Below are 13,033 nucleotides of genomic sequence, written 5' to 3'. Positions count from 1 at the left end.
AAGGTTGTTCTTTGTGTTTGAGGATAGACCAGAAAGCCAATATTGTTATTTTTGGGCTATTTTTAATGTCTACATACAGAGAGGTCTCTAGAGTTGCCATAAATATCCTGTTTGCTTTCTTTGTTTCTCTTTCATTTGGCTCCCTTGCTATCAACCAGACTATTCTTCCTAAAACGCTTTACTATGTCCCTGCTGCTCCCTTTGGAGGAGAAAATGAGGGAAATGCATTTGCAGGGGGAAAGGGATATTTATCCAGCAGTGAGTAACTTTTAAAAATAGTTAAATCAATTTAGAGCAAACTTTCAACAGAGAACGCTCACCTTTGGACAGACATCAAGAATGGAAACTCTCAGACCAGAAGGAATTTGCGCAGGATGTAATGAGGAATAAAAAAATGTGAGTGGGTCTGGGGGGTGCCAGGACCAAAATTAGGCCAGGTCACCCCGACAGCCAGGCCAAAGGCTGCTTTTTCTCCATCTCACGCAGCTCACAAATGTCTAACATTTCGCTGAGAGTGTGAAGTGCAAATCCAAGTGCCCACAAGGATTAATTTACATGCCCGAGTGGGGAGCTGGGTTTAAACAACACAGCTCAACCCTATCTCAACCCAGCTCTGTCCCACGTGTGCACAAATCCACAGGCAGCCATTCCAGAGCCTACAGAGCATTTTCTTGTTGTGAGAGGCACGTGTGATGTTGGGCTCATTAAGACGAGATGTGAAATCGGATCCTCCTTTCTTCCTGCTCGGCTCTGGCTTTCTGCTGAATGTCACAAAAGCAGACTGCATTTGTTCACCCTCTGCCCGCAGCACTGGAGCTTAAGTTTATCACCATCTTTCTTCTATTTTTTTTAGCTTTTCAGATTCTTGGCTCCCTCATTCAGAAGCTCGTGGAAGAGGGAAATTCTCGTAGTGCAGCAAAGCACTCATGTACTGGAGCAGAATGCTGGTTTATTTTTTGATAAAGCAGATGTTGCATTTCTAACCTTTTCCCGTGCCCATTCTCCAGGCTGGCATGTGCAGACTCCAGGAACTCCTGACTTTGGCCACTCACACCTGGGCTGAGAGCCTGCCCTCACCAGGAGGGCTTTGCCTGAGCCTCCCCAGCGAGCTGGGGAAAAAGCCTTCCAGCAGCTCCTCTCACCTCGTAAAAGCCTGAGTGCGAATTGCTGGCGCATGTGGGAGACCCTGCAGGTTCTGGGGACACTGAATCTCTTCTGTTCTCCCACAAAAACTGCCCTGAGTTCTCAGCAAATCCCTCCCTTCGCCGTTTTAGCAGTAGCACTGTTTGGATGCTCCTCTCCCTCTCGTGTGTCACTGGGAATTTGCAGGCGGTGACAGGAGACAGGAGGATCAGTTCCAGTTTCCTGTGGTTATGCAGCATTTTTGCTGGACATTCTGCCCCCCTGATGATCCAGCACATGGATTTTAGGGCCATCCTCAGCACAAGGGGATGACACAGGGATCTGCAGATGGAAGGCAGGTGGTGGTTACACCAATCCAGACATTGTACGTGCTCTGGACTATTGATGCCAAAAATTGGGCTACTGAAAGCTGGAGAGGGACTTTAGACAAGAGTATGTACAGATAAGACAATTGATAACTGTTTCAAAATGTAAGAGGGTAGATCTAGAATAGATATCAGGAAGAAATTCTTCCCTGTGAGGCCCTGGCACAGGCTGTCCAGAGCAGCTGTGGCTGCCCATGGATGCCTGGAACTTTCCAAGGCCAGGCTGGCTTGGGCTTGGAGCAACCTGGGATAGTGGAAGGTGTCCCTGCCCACAGCAGGAACACGCTGATCTTTAAGGCACCTTCCAACCCAAACCATTGCAGGATTCCATGACTCCATGATCTCAGCTGGAAAGCCAGGAATTGTCATAGTACGGGAACACACAGAAGGGAAAGAAAGGAATGACAGAGTCATGGCCATGTCAGATGTTTGTGCTCCTCGAGGATAGACAGCACCTGCCTCCCTGGAGGAAAATCCAAGGGAACTGTAGATGCCTTTGTAGCCTTGTCTGCCTTATTAGGTTAAAGGACTCCTGGTTTGGCCTTTGCCTGAGGGTATCCAGTTGCCTTTGCCCAGCAGGAGCTGAGGTATGCCGAATTAAGATGATGTATTCTGTGGACAGGTGCAGAATGGAATAATTTCTTCAGACAGGAGGGAGAAAAAAAAGGTGGCTGGAAAGTTTATCCTATTCTGCAGAAAACCACAGCACAGTGCATCAGGGACTTGCATATTTATTATCATATACATCTTGTATGTTCAGCATCAGCTCTTGACTGTGGCTGGTGGGAGGTCTTGGTGCTCCTTGAGGGTGAGAGCTTCTGTTGTTTGGAATATTTTGACTTTTCTGAAGAGCCTGTGGCTCTTGGGAAGGGCCTTGCTGCTTCAGGGGGCTCAGATGGCATTTCTGGCAGCTAAACCCACTGGATGGCTTGGTCCTGCTCAGTGAGAGATGTCCCCATGTCACTGACAGTACAACCCATGCTGCAACAGAGAAGTTTGCTCACTGCAGTCCCTACAATGAAGCCTGGCAGAGGCTCATTATCATCTCTCCATGGCACTTACGAGGGAAATCTCCTACCCCAGATATTTTACCCCACCAGAGACACCCTCCATGACAAACCACGGACATCCCCGAGCCAAAAAGCAAAGCTTTTGAGCTGTCAGCATGGCTGTGGTGGCTCACAGGGAAATCTGGGCAGAGTGTGGTGTGTTTATACATTGTCCCTGAGTGACAATCACTCTCTGTGTCCCCCCAAAGCCATTAATGCTCTGAGGAGTCAGCAGATGAACTGGAGTGGTTAAACTCATTAACACCAGGTTAACTCCCATTGTGAAGCTCCTGGCTCGACATCAGAGGGCAATAAAACACCAAGAGCAACATGATGACTGTTATGATCAGGAAATTTGGGACATGTGTCATGAGAGGGAACAAACAGGGCAGCAGAGGTGTCTGGCAGCAGTGCTGCTGAGTGTTCATTGCCATTCACTCCCCCTCCATGTTCCTCTAATGCTCTTTATCAGCTTCCTCCGCTGCTGGGTGCAAACAAAGTCTGGCCCTTACCTGAGGGCCAGAGAGATGAGAGACAGTGTTAGACAGGATATTCCCAGCATTTTCAATGCTTCCTTTTTGGTGGGTTATGAATGTCTGACTGACACGGCCAAGCGAAAGTGCTGCGGGTTCCCGTGGGGCCCGTGTGGCTGTAAAGCTCACAAACATAATAATAACAAAGCCATAAATTCTGACCTGTGGTACAGTCCCAGCCGAATAACAGCTCCCCAGCTGTGGAATATGTGCCCTTGTTGTGTGAAGGTGGCAGACCCGGGGGTAAAGTTCACCTCGTATTTGTCAGGTTGTGTAGAGCCAGGCCCGTGTAATGACCGAAACTCAGCCAAAAGCCCCGGCAGCAGGACAGATGCCCAACTGTGTTTTGAGCCTGTTATGATCTACTGAATATTTTGTGAGGGGAGAAAGCTTAAAAAAATACATGATGAGGGACAGATAACAGGCAGGGCAAAAAGTGGTGGCGATCCCATTGCAAGGGGTGGTTTTATCCCCTACAAAACACCCAGGATTTTTGTATCTCAATGCCCTCAGGCCATGAGGACTGGATGCAGCCCAGGAGGAGGGATGAAATAACACATGGCTGTTTCTTCTTTCTGCAGCAATTTCTTCCCAGACAAAACCCTGCAGCCCCAAACCGCTGAAAGACATTAGCGAAGTTCCAAAGCTTACAGAAAGGCAGGGAAGTGCATGGGTGAATATTAGGGAAGACCGACAGAGCTGTGAGCTAATTCAGATCCTTCCCAACAGAGTAGGAAAAGTTGGACACGTGGAAAACTCCCAAGTACCCCACGCCTGCCTTTGGGAGGTGCTGGGATGGGCTGGCAGCAGGGAGATGCTCATAGGAGGAGTTGGGGAGAAAGTTTGGTTGGTCTGCCATCATCAGGAGGGGATTTTCCAGGGAAAAAGGACTTGGGAGGCAACTTCTTCGTGCCCCCATCGCCTCTGTCATACTGGGATTGTGTGCACCTCGAGCCTCAGTGACAAGCGGGAGTGGGCTGCGTGCCATCCAGAGAAGGAAGGACGAGATGATTTGTTTTTGTGTGTGTTTTTCTTTCCATGTCTGCTCCTTGGAAGGAAACATGTCTGCTTTTAGAGAACAATGCTGCCCAGGGCCGTGGGAGTGAGTGACTGGGCTGTGCGAATCCCAACCCGCAGCCCGTTCCCAGGCCAGCCCTTGGCCGTGCTCAGCCCTGTACCGGCCCCTTCCAGAGGGTTAAATCCTAAATGAGGAGGGCTGGGGGCAGCTGGGAAGTGCAGCCCCTTCCTCCCTTTATGGGGGTGCAGCACTTCCTGTCCCTGAGCTGTTGGCAGCAGGGACGCTCTGGAGCTTCTTGAACATCCCCCAAATCCCCAGTCTGCATCCCATAACCTGCACTGTTACCTCAAATTCTTCCTCTGCTTCTTATCCCAAATGCTTTCCCTGGACTTTTCTTGGAGCTATTTCTTCTCCTCCATCCATATCCCAATGGACTGATGAGGACAATAAAATGGGGACAGGAGAGCTGCCAGCCCAGTAGGACAATCCACCAATTCCATCTCCCTCCTCTGGAACCAAGTGCAGTTATGTCAGATCTCATCCTGAGATAACAAAACTCCCTTCAAAGTTCAAGCCAGGTCATGTTTTGTTCTGGTGTTCTCCACACAGCAAACTGTGAGGTGAAATTTGGGCTGCAACCCGCTAACTCCACTTGGAATGGCTTTTTGGGGTATCTCAGGAGTACAAAGCAGCATTTTAGGGATTCCCTGCCAGCTCTCTCCAACCTAACTAAAAGCACTTGGCATCAATTAGGGAACGTCCAGAAAGGCTGTGATTTCCATCTGTGCCTGAGCAGTGCAGGACTGGCAGCAGGAGGTGTTACAGAGGAGTCAAATACTGTGGATTTGGAGTTGTTGGGGTGAAGGGGATTGACAAGAGGCGCAAAGATACACTTGGGAGGGTTTAGGACTCCCAAATCTCCAGACAAGTACTGAGTTGAGAACATGCATTCCAGCAGCAGGGATTAGCCAGGCATCTTCCTTATTTTACAGCATTTTTTGTCACCTTGTAGCTCCCCTGTCATTGCAGCCCTTTGAGCCCTGCCATGTCCAGGAACCGGGAAGGCTTTGGAGGGAGGTTTTCCTCTTTCCCAGCAAAATAAAACCCTTTTGGTGTCCTTCCTGGTGATCCTTGAGGTCTGCAGATCACCTTTAACAGAAACCCTTGCCGTGGCACTGGAGGGAATGCTTGAACAAGGCTCCTTAACACACCCCCGTGTCCTCCCAGGCACTTCTCCCGCCCAATCCCGGCTGTCCCGGCACTGAATGGGACCTTAGTTTTAAGGATAAACACATCCATCACAAAGCTGTTTGGCCCACATCCCCTCCATGAAACCCCTTTTGAGGACTCTCTGCCCAGAGACCGCATCCCTGCTCTGCTTTCCACTCCCCAACCTGCTTTTTTCCAACGCTCCCCAAGCAAAATCCCGTGTTTTCCAGGAGCGGGAAGAGGTGCAGAAAAACAAGGGCCACTTTAACCCCTGTTTTAAAGCTGTAGTTCCCTCCTGACTTGGTATATTTAGTTTGGGCACAGTTCTGAAACAAAAGGTAGAAAGGAGCCAAGTTGTTGGGGCAGGGGGAGGGAAGAAAGTTGGTTTGATTTCAAGAGCCTTGGAAGATCATTAAAATTTCATAACAGGCAGAAAAAAAAGGTTGTTTGCTTCTAAGGTCTCTGGTGTTTAAAGGGCTAGAGACAAAACTGCCGAGCAGAATATTCCAGTTTATCCCGTGGAATAGGAAGGAATGGCCCCAGACATAATTACAAGTAAGTAGAGCAGCAAGAGAGGGGGAAAGTCTCAGGAAATCTGATGACTAAGAAGGCTTTTTTCGGCGGGGTTTAATCAGTTTGCCCGCTTGTTTGTTTGTGGTGATTCTTCTGATCCGCCTCAGTAAAGTGTTGGATGCTTTGACGACAAAACGGGTGGGATGGGGGGAATTTTGGCTCCTTAAATTTGGGGGCAGCTGAAGGCAAAGCCAGGGAGCAGGGGTGAAACGTGAAGCGTGGTTTGTGAGTTTACAGAGCTGGGTTCAGGGGATGGGGTTTCAGCAGTGGTCTCACTACTCACCGACTTTGGAGGTTTTATCCACTGAACAAGCAACAGGAGAGAGATTTTTACAGAAGCAGGGAAATGATATCTCATTAATATTCCTACCTAGCAGAAAAAGAAGGGAATAATAACATTAATGGTCCTAAAGCAGCAGGGAGATGATGATGAATGTTAGGCTGTACATGAAAACTATACAAGGCTGTATAGATTTCAAAAAAAAAAGTCTGTGCTATTTCTGCTCTTGGACTTCACTCTTTAAAAATACATTACCACTGAAATGGAGTTTTAGCAGGGAATAACAACGTTGGCAAAAAATTTCTTTGAAGCGCAGAACTCCCGATCTGAAAACCAAAATGGGTCGTAAATCACGGAACACATTAAGAGCCACAAGATAAATGGAAATCTAACATTGTAAAATATTCTTCTCAGTACAAAATAGCATTTAAAACCAGTGTTTTATAGTGATAAAAATGCTAGTAAAGAGATTATATTCCCGTCAAGGTTGTAGGCATCAGTTCCATTCTAAAATCACGGCACAGTACTTTAAAAAGTCATTAATAGTGATTTGATATTTGTATATATGACATCAGACTTATTCCTGAAAAGGAGAAACTTTTAGCTCTGTATTTATATTTTATTATGAACTTGCTTTCAGTTGTCTGCAATTTGTACAACATTGTTGTACTCAATGGCTTAGTTCCTGCAGCAAAAGATATATATCTTAATTTTTTATTTTGTTTTACCAAAAAAACCCTCAAATCCTAAAAAAAAATAGCCTTATAATTTCAAATGATTGTTAAATAACCTTCAAGCTGAACACAAAGAAAATATATTGAATTATTCGTTGAAATGCGTAATATTTTCTGCTTTTTTAATGAGTAGAGCTCATTACCCTTTCTCTTTTTATACCTACTACACAAACATTGCACCCATAAGAGCAGCTTTATAATCAGAGGAAGCATTTTTAAAGGAATATTGTTAAATTCAAAGTGAAATCCTATTATCTCTTGTGGGATCTGTGCTCCTAAATCATTACCTACGGTAAATTATTCCTCTGATTTGAAATGTTCATCCCACAAGGAAGATTGATTATTCTACTAGGATACAATATTCTCCTTATTTTTCTGTCTCCTGGGAAAAGATCAGCTTCCCTGCTTTTCAGTTTTTACACGAGTGTACAAATAAAACACTGAGATGATTTCTGAGGATTGTCCATATGCAAACTCCCATCATTTTTTAAGGAGTTTCCCAGAGAGGAGCCTGATCCAAGCCGGGTTGGAGTTAATGACTCATTTCTAGCTGCTGTAAAGGGATTTGGAGCTGAGCACTGGAGGATGAACTTTCACAAGAACATGAATTTTATCATCTTGCAAAATCAGGAATCATGGAATAATTTAGCCTGTAGTTGGAGAGTGTCATTTGGTCTGATAATGATATTTTCCTCCGTGTACTTTGGATTTATCAGTGGTTTGTGGCTAACACAGCCCGTGTCAGCTGATTTCTCACCCCTGAGTTAATAAAACACTGTGTGTTTGCGTAGAAAAACAACAGATTTTGAACCTGACTCTGATTGTATTGGTTTTTTTTTAAATAGACAGTGATATTATCTATAAAAGAGCCCACTCCACAATTTGATGATTAATGGGATACCCTGAAATCTCACTACCATATTAGAAAACAAAGAAGTCTGAGGGATTACAGGAGTTCTGGAGGCAGTGATGGTTCAGATGCTTTTTGCCTTATTTTCTCTCTTGCTCTTCTACCTTTATTCCTTGCAGTGGGGTTCCGTGTTCCTTCTCACAAAGCTTCCATTGGGAGCAGGGAGGAGGGTCTGGAAAGGGTCAGCTCAGTGTAAGCAGGGTCTGGAAACAAGGCCCATGTTGTCACACCAGGTTTGCTCAACACTTCCAACCCAACCTGGGTCTCCATGTCCTGCCATAATGCAAATGAGGCTGTTCCTGCTGGGAACGTGGCATTCCCGGGAACATTCCCTCCTGGGAGCGAGGGCAGCAAGTCCTCCTGATTGAAGAGCTCTTACTGATGCTGCTATTCTTACTTGACAGGGATTCACAGCCTCCCTGCTCAGCCTTTCCCTTATTTCTACATGTAAAGAAGCAAAAAGGGATGGCTCCCAGCTAGATGAGTTTATAGGAATAATTGGAGCGTAGACCTGTGAAAGGAACCTCCTTCAACTCATTTTTCAGAGAGGAAGCTTTAAAAATGCGACTCTAAATGCCCCCCTCCCCCCAAAATAAAAGGAATTTTTTTCTGTGTGGGTGCAGTTATTTGCAGATAATGCCATTTATGAGCCCACAAATCTTCTGGGATTTTCCACCACAGCTGGGAGCACACAGGGGTCTCATCCCTTTGTACCAAAGAAGCTGGCACTTCTTTGGTGTTTTCTCTCCCTGATCCATGCCCCAGGACTTTCCAAGTCATGTGAGCCACCCCAAAAAGTCATTTAAAGAGATTTTTAAGAATCAAACATGCCTGGGATAAGTGAAAAGCTGGATTCTACTTAATTTCTGTTCTTTCCGTGCAGGAGAAATTCACAGAGCCCAGTGGAAAGAGTGCAAACGAGCCCAGAAGTGCCAGGGGCAAAATGTGGTGTATTATTTCCAACACCACTGACTTCCCACCCCTCTCCCACCCCTGGACAGAAATCTTGGCTGGCTCAGGGATGCAGTTTGCAACCTCTCTGCTCCACCACTTGTAAATAAAGGCCTTTTTATCTCTGGGGTTTCGTGTTCAGAAGAAAGTTATCTGTGGCCATAAAAAACACATCTGTTGGTAGCTCAGCTGAGGGCAGAGCAGCCAAGTGTTCAGCATGGCATGGAAATGCTTCCAGCAGGATCAGGGCCACAGTTATGTCCTTTCCTTCCCTTAGTCCAGTGCACTTGATCCTGACCCAGGCAGCGGCTGTTCCTTCTGGAGGGTGGCAACTCAGAAAATGTCAAATATCTGATTTTTTTTTTGTGCTTAAAAAAGCTATCCTCACATGAGCAGAAAGATTTTGTTACAACATCTCCAAAAACCCTTAAACTCTCAGAAACTGCCCTCAGCACTGGTGGAGTTATCACAGCTCCAGCACCCCTGGAGAGGATGAAGCTCCTTATCCTGAGCTCAGCACAGCTCTGTCTGCAGCGGGGGCAGGACAGGGATGGGCACGGAGCAGATAAATGGGGTTGTAATGGGGTGGGGAGCAGCTGTAAAACCCAGTCTGCCAAATCCAGCAGAGGCAGCTGCCCTTCCCTACTCCCTGTGAAGTCTCTTCCTCCTGACAGTTTGCTGAAAGGATTTCCATTGTGTGGTACTTAGCACATCTGGGAGTTTATTGCAGGCTGGTGCTTTCTGTTTTCTATCTCAGTGACACTGACAGAAGATGCGGAAGAACAATTCGTGCCAGATCCCTGATCCGCGCTGCATCCAAATGTGGTAAAACCCTGAAAAGCTCTGACGTAGGAGAGCCCTGCTTGTCCTGGTCTGATCCTGAATGACACTGACACCCACTGACTTCTCCCTGCAACAGATGCTGCTTAGGAAAAATACGAGGATTTGGACAAACGATAGGAAAAAAAGGTTTATTTCCAAAATATAGCCTTTAAACACAGGGCACTGGCGTGTGTGGCAGGGATGGAACACAACATTGACCAGATTCCTCATGTCCTGACTTTATTACCACACTGAATATGGAGAAAGGGAAAGAATAAAGCCTTCCCAGGCAGGAATAAAGCTCAAATCTCAGCTTTTCAGACTCCATAAAGGAGCAAGGAGGATGGTTCATGGCAGAGAGAGCTTCCCTGGTAATATCCAGATGTCCCTGTCCTCCCCACCCAGCAGTTGCCCTGGAAAATGTCTGATGGCTGGGTTGTGTTATAGCAGAAATTAGGGATTTTCCAGCTGGACAACAGGCTGTGGCCATAGGGCATCTGCATCCCAACGCCTTTCCCTGCCCTTTACCTCAGCTGGCCCTTTGCAATGGGCTGCGGTGAAATCATGTTCCCAATGGCAGGAACACAAAATAACTCATGATGTGCCTCAAACTGTGAGCAAAGAGTATCTGATCCTGCCCAAACACAGACCTGCTCGCTTCAAAGGGGGCAATATTTACTCAGTAATCAGCATCTAACTCCCTTTCCCGGCCCAAATATTCCCTTCTGTGCTCAGCCACATTTTCTGCCCATCCAGAAAATCTGCATGAGGTGGGCTGGGTGAACATGGGGATGAGAGTAGTGCTCCCAGGGAATGCCTGGATCCCAGGGATCATCCCAAGGGCTACAAGCCCTGACACCTCAGGACCAAGGATTTTCTCCTGGCTCATTTTATTTATAACCACCAAGCTTGGGCAGGGCTACTGACAATCCAGATTTCTGTGCTTTCCACATTTTCAAAAAAAAGCTTTCCCCCATGTAAGTGAGCAAAGAAACACCTTCCTTTCCTCAGGGATGGCGAAATAGGAGCAAAGAACCAAATTCCAGCCTCGAAGTGCGATTTAGAGCTCCCAGGAGGCACAAGATCTCCGTCTTGCCATCCCTTTGCTGGCTTCAACATCTCAGAATGACCAGCTGGGCAGAATGAAATTCCTGCCATTCCCAGATACTGTGATAAATATTTAATAAATAATCGAATTAAACCCTAATGTTGCTTGTATTTATTTGGGGTTTTTTTTTAGGTCAGCATCTGCAGCTTCTCGTGCTGTTATTTGTGAAACAGCTTTATTAGCCTATTACAAAAGCAGGCATTTGTTATGCAGCAAATTGAAGTTTCACAGTCAATGGATGTTTTGCGGCCTGGGAAAGAGTAAACACCAACTGGAAAAGTCACTTGTGCCTATTCTTGTTTTTGCCCAGTAAGAATTAATATCAGATGTGTAAATGGTGGAATTCCTTGAAGGAAATGCATCTCCTTTGTTAAGGGACTGCTAGCTGGAAACTGCAGAGCCTCGGATGATGTAATAGCCAGACGTCTGCAGACTTTTAGAACAATTGTCATTTATTTCCAGGAATAAGAGGAAATTTCTTTCTACTTCTCTTCCCACATCACTCATCCTGGGAGGGAAAGATGCTTTCTGAGGCATTTCAGCAGTCACTAATGGCACAGTTCTGTATGGGTCACTCTACTTGACAGATGGATTAGGATCCAGTGTCAAACTAAGGAAAAATGGAGAAGAAATCTCCATCTGAGGATGGAGACAGACTGATGAGTCCACCCTGCTGGTAATACTGAATTATTCAAGGACTAAAGATGAAAGGTGACTGTGATGAAATGCCAAAAATCCATCTGGAAGTCCATGGCTGAGTGAGAAAACGTCAGGTGAAATTCAGGATAGATAAATGTCAAGTGATGGACACAGGGGAGGAGGGTGCTGGGAATCCTCTAAAGTAACCCTACTCTTACACTCTAAACTAACTCTAATCATTGAGGAGAGATAGAGCTCTGAGGGTGATTATCCTGGGAAATAGTTTGGACTTGTAACTCTCAGGAAGTAAAGTAAATGTCAGGAATTATTAAGAAATGAAGAAGGGATAGATAGATAGATAGATAGATAGACAGACAGATAGATAGAGTGTTATTTTATAAACCTTTGGTGCATCTCCACCTGGAACACCTGAAATCTCCCAGCTCCCAAAGGAACCAGTCCAACTGGAACACACTTAGAGGACGGCGCCAAGGATAATTAAAGACTCGGTCTTCAGTGTGAGAACGATTAAATGAACTCTGTTTCTTCAGCCAGAAGAGAGACGAGTGAGAGGATCTGATGGCCTTCTCAGGAATTAGGAATGACAAGGAGAGAATACCAAGCAGCTGTTTGCTGGTTTTGCCTCTAACACAGAACTCAGAAGCATGAAATGAAGCTGGTGGCTGGCAGTTCCCACCAAGCAGGAGCAATCTCCACTCCATGCTTCGTCATCCTGTGGAACTCCTTGCCACGGGATCCTGGGAGTGTTAAAAGTTTACTGGATGCATTCATGAAAGAAAAACTCATCAGAGGTTTTTAAAATCCATCTGGGTTTTGTATTAAACAGAAAGGCTCCATGTCTGGTTCAGAAAGTGCCTGAGCCAGAAACCACTGTAGGTTGGGCAAGTATTTGGGGGGGAAGTATCGCTGTAGGACGGACCTACATTTGTACTCTTTGCTGGGCTCTCACTACTGTTGCAGATAGGAGGTTATTTGGCATGGGCTTCCAGCCTGACCTGCTAAAGCTGTTCATATTTCCTTGTGAGCCCAGACTTCCAAGTGATAAGTAATTCCAGACAAATGCATTCCTTATGTTCTCTCTTAAATGTAATAATAATGTTAACTATTAAGTCAGGTGATGACAAGCCAACACAGAGCGGCCTCAGGTCTTGAGCTTCTCCTTTCCCAGTCCTTATTTCCTTTGCTCTAGGTTGAGGTGACCCAGGGCAGCCCACAGGTGCTATAGGGTCAGGTCCACATGGGTGGACGTCAAGTCTCATCTGCCAGTCTTGGCTCCAACAACCTGTGCAGGGCCACCAAGAGACAAACAGAGGTAGTTAATGCACTGCAGGGCACTGACAAAGTTGATTTGGTGACCAGGCTAACTTTACTTTGCATCTGAAAATCACAGTTTGAGGAGCTGTGCCCAGATTTCCTCCAGTTACCAAACAGCTCTGGGGTACTGATACAGCTCTTGGAGCTCAGGGCATTTTAGCAGGGAGGAAAGCTCAGTTGAAAACATTCCTTCTGGCTCTAAACTAGGAGAAACCTCCATAAGAGATATTCACAATCGTGTGAGCAGCTCCTCCATCTCTAATTGCCTGGCCAGGAAGATTAAAACAGCTACGATGGTTTCTGGGCAAATATCTCTGTGTTTTAGTGAAGCGGTTGATAGTCCCATAAAATCTTATTTGAAAGC

General features: G+C 46.1%; 1 long non-coding RNA gene across 1 annotated transcript; it reads left to right on the top strand.

Moving 5' to 3' along the window:
* Positions 1-5,783: 5,783 nt before the first annotated feature.
* LOC125331877 lies at positions 5,784-10,794 on the top strand. Its single transcript, XR_007206252.1, has 2 exons — positions 5,784-5,872; positions 9,523-10,794. It is a non-coding gene; the product is annotated as an uncharacterized LOC125331877 (long non-coding RNA).
* The last annotated feature ends 2,239 nt before the right edge of the window (positions 10,795-13,033 follow it).

The sequence above is a fragment of the Corvus hawaiiensis genome, chromosome 12 (assembly GCF_020740725.1).
Source record: "Corvus hawaiiensis isolate bCorHaw1 chromosome 12, bCorHaw1.pri.cur, whole genome shotgun sequence".
Taxonomy (NCBI): Eukaryota; Metazoa; Chordata; class Aves; order Passeriformes; family Corvidae; genus Corvus; species Corvus hawaiiensis.
This window is presented reverse-complemented; position numbering and strand designations above follow the sequence as displayed.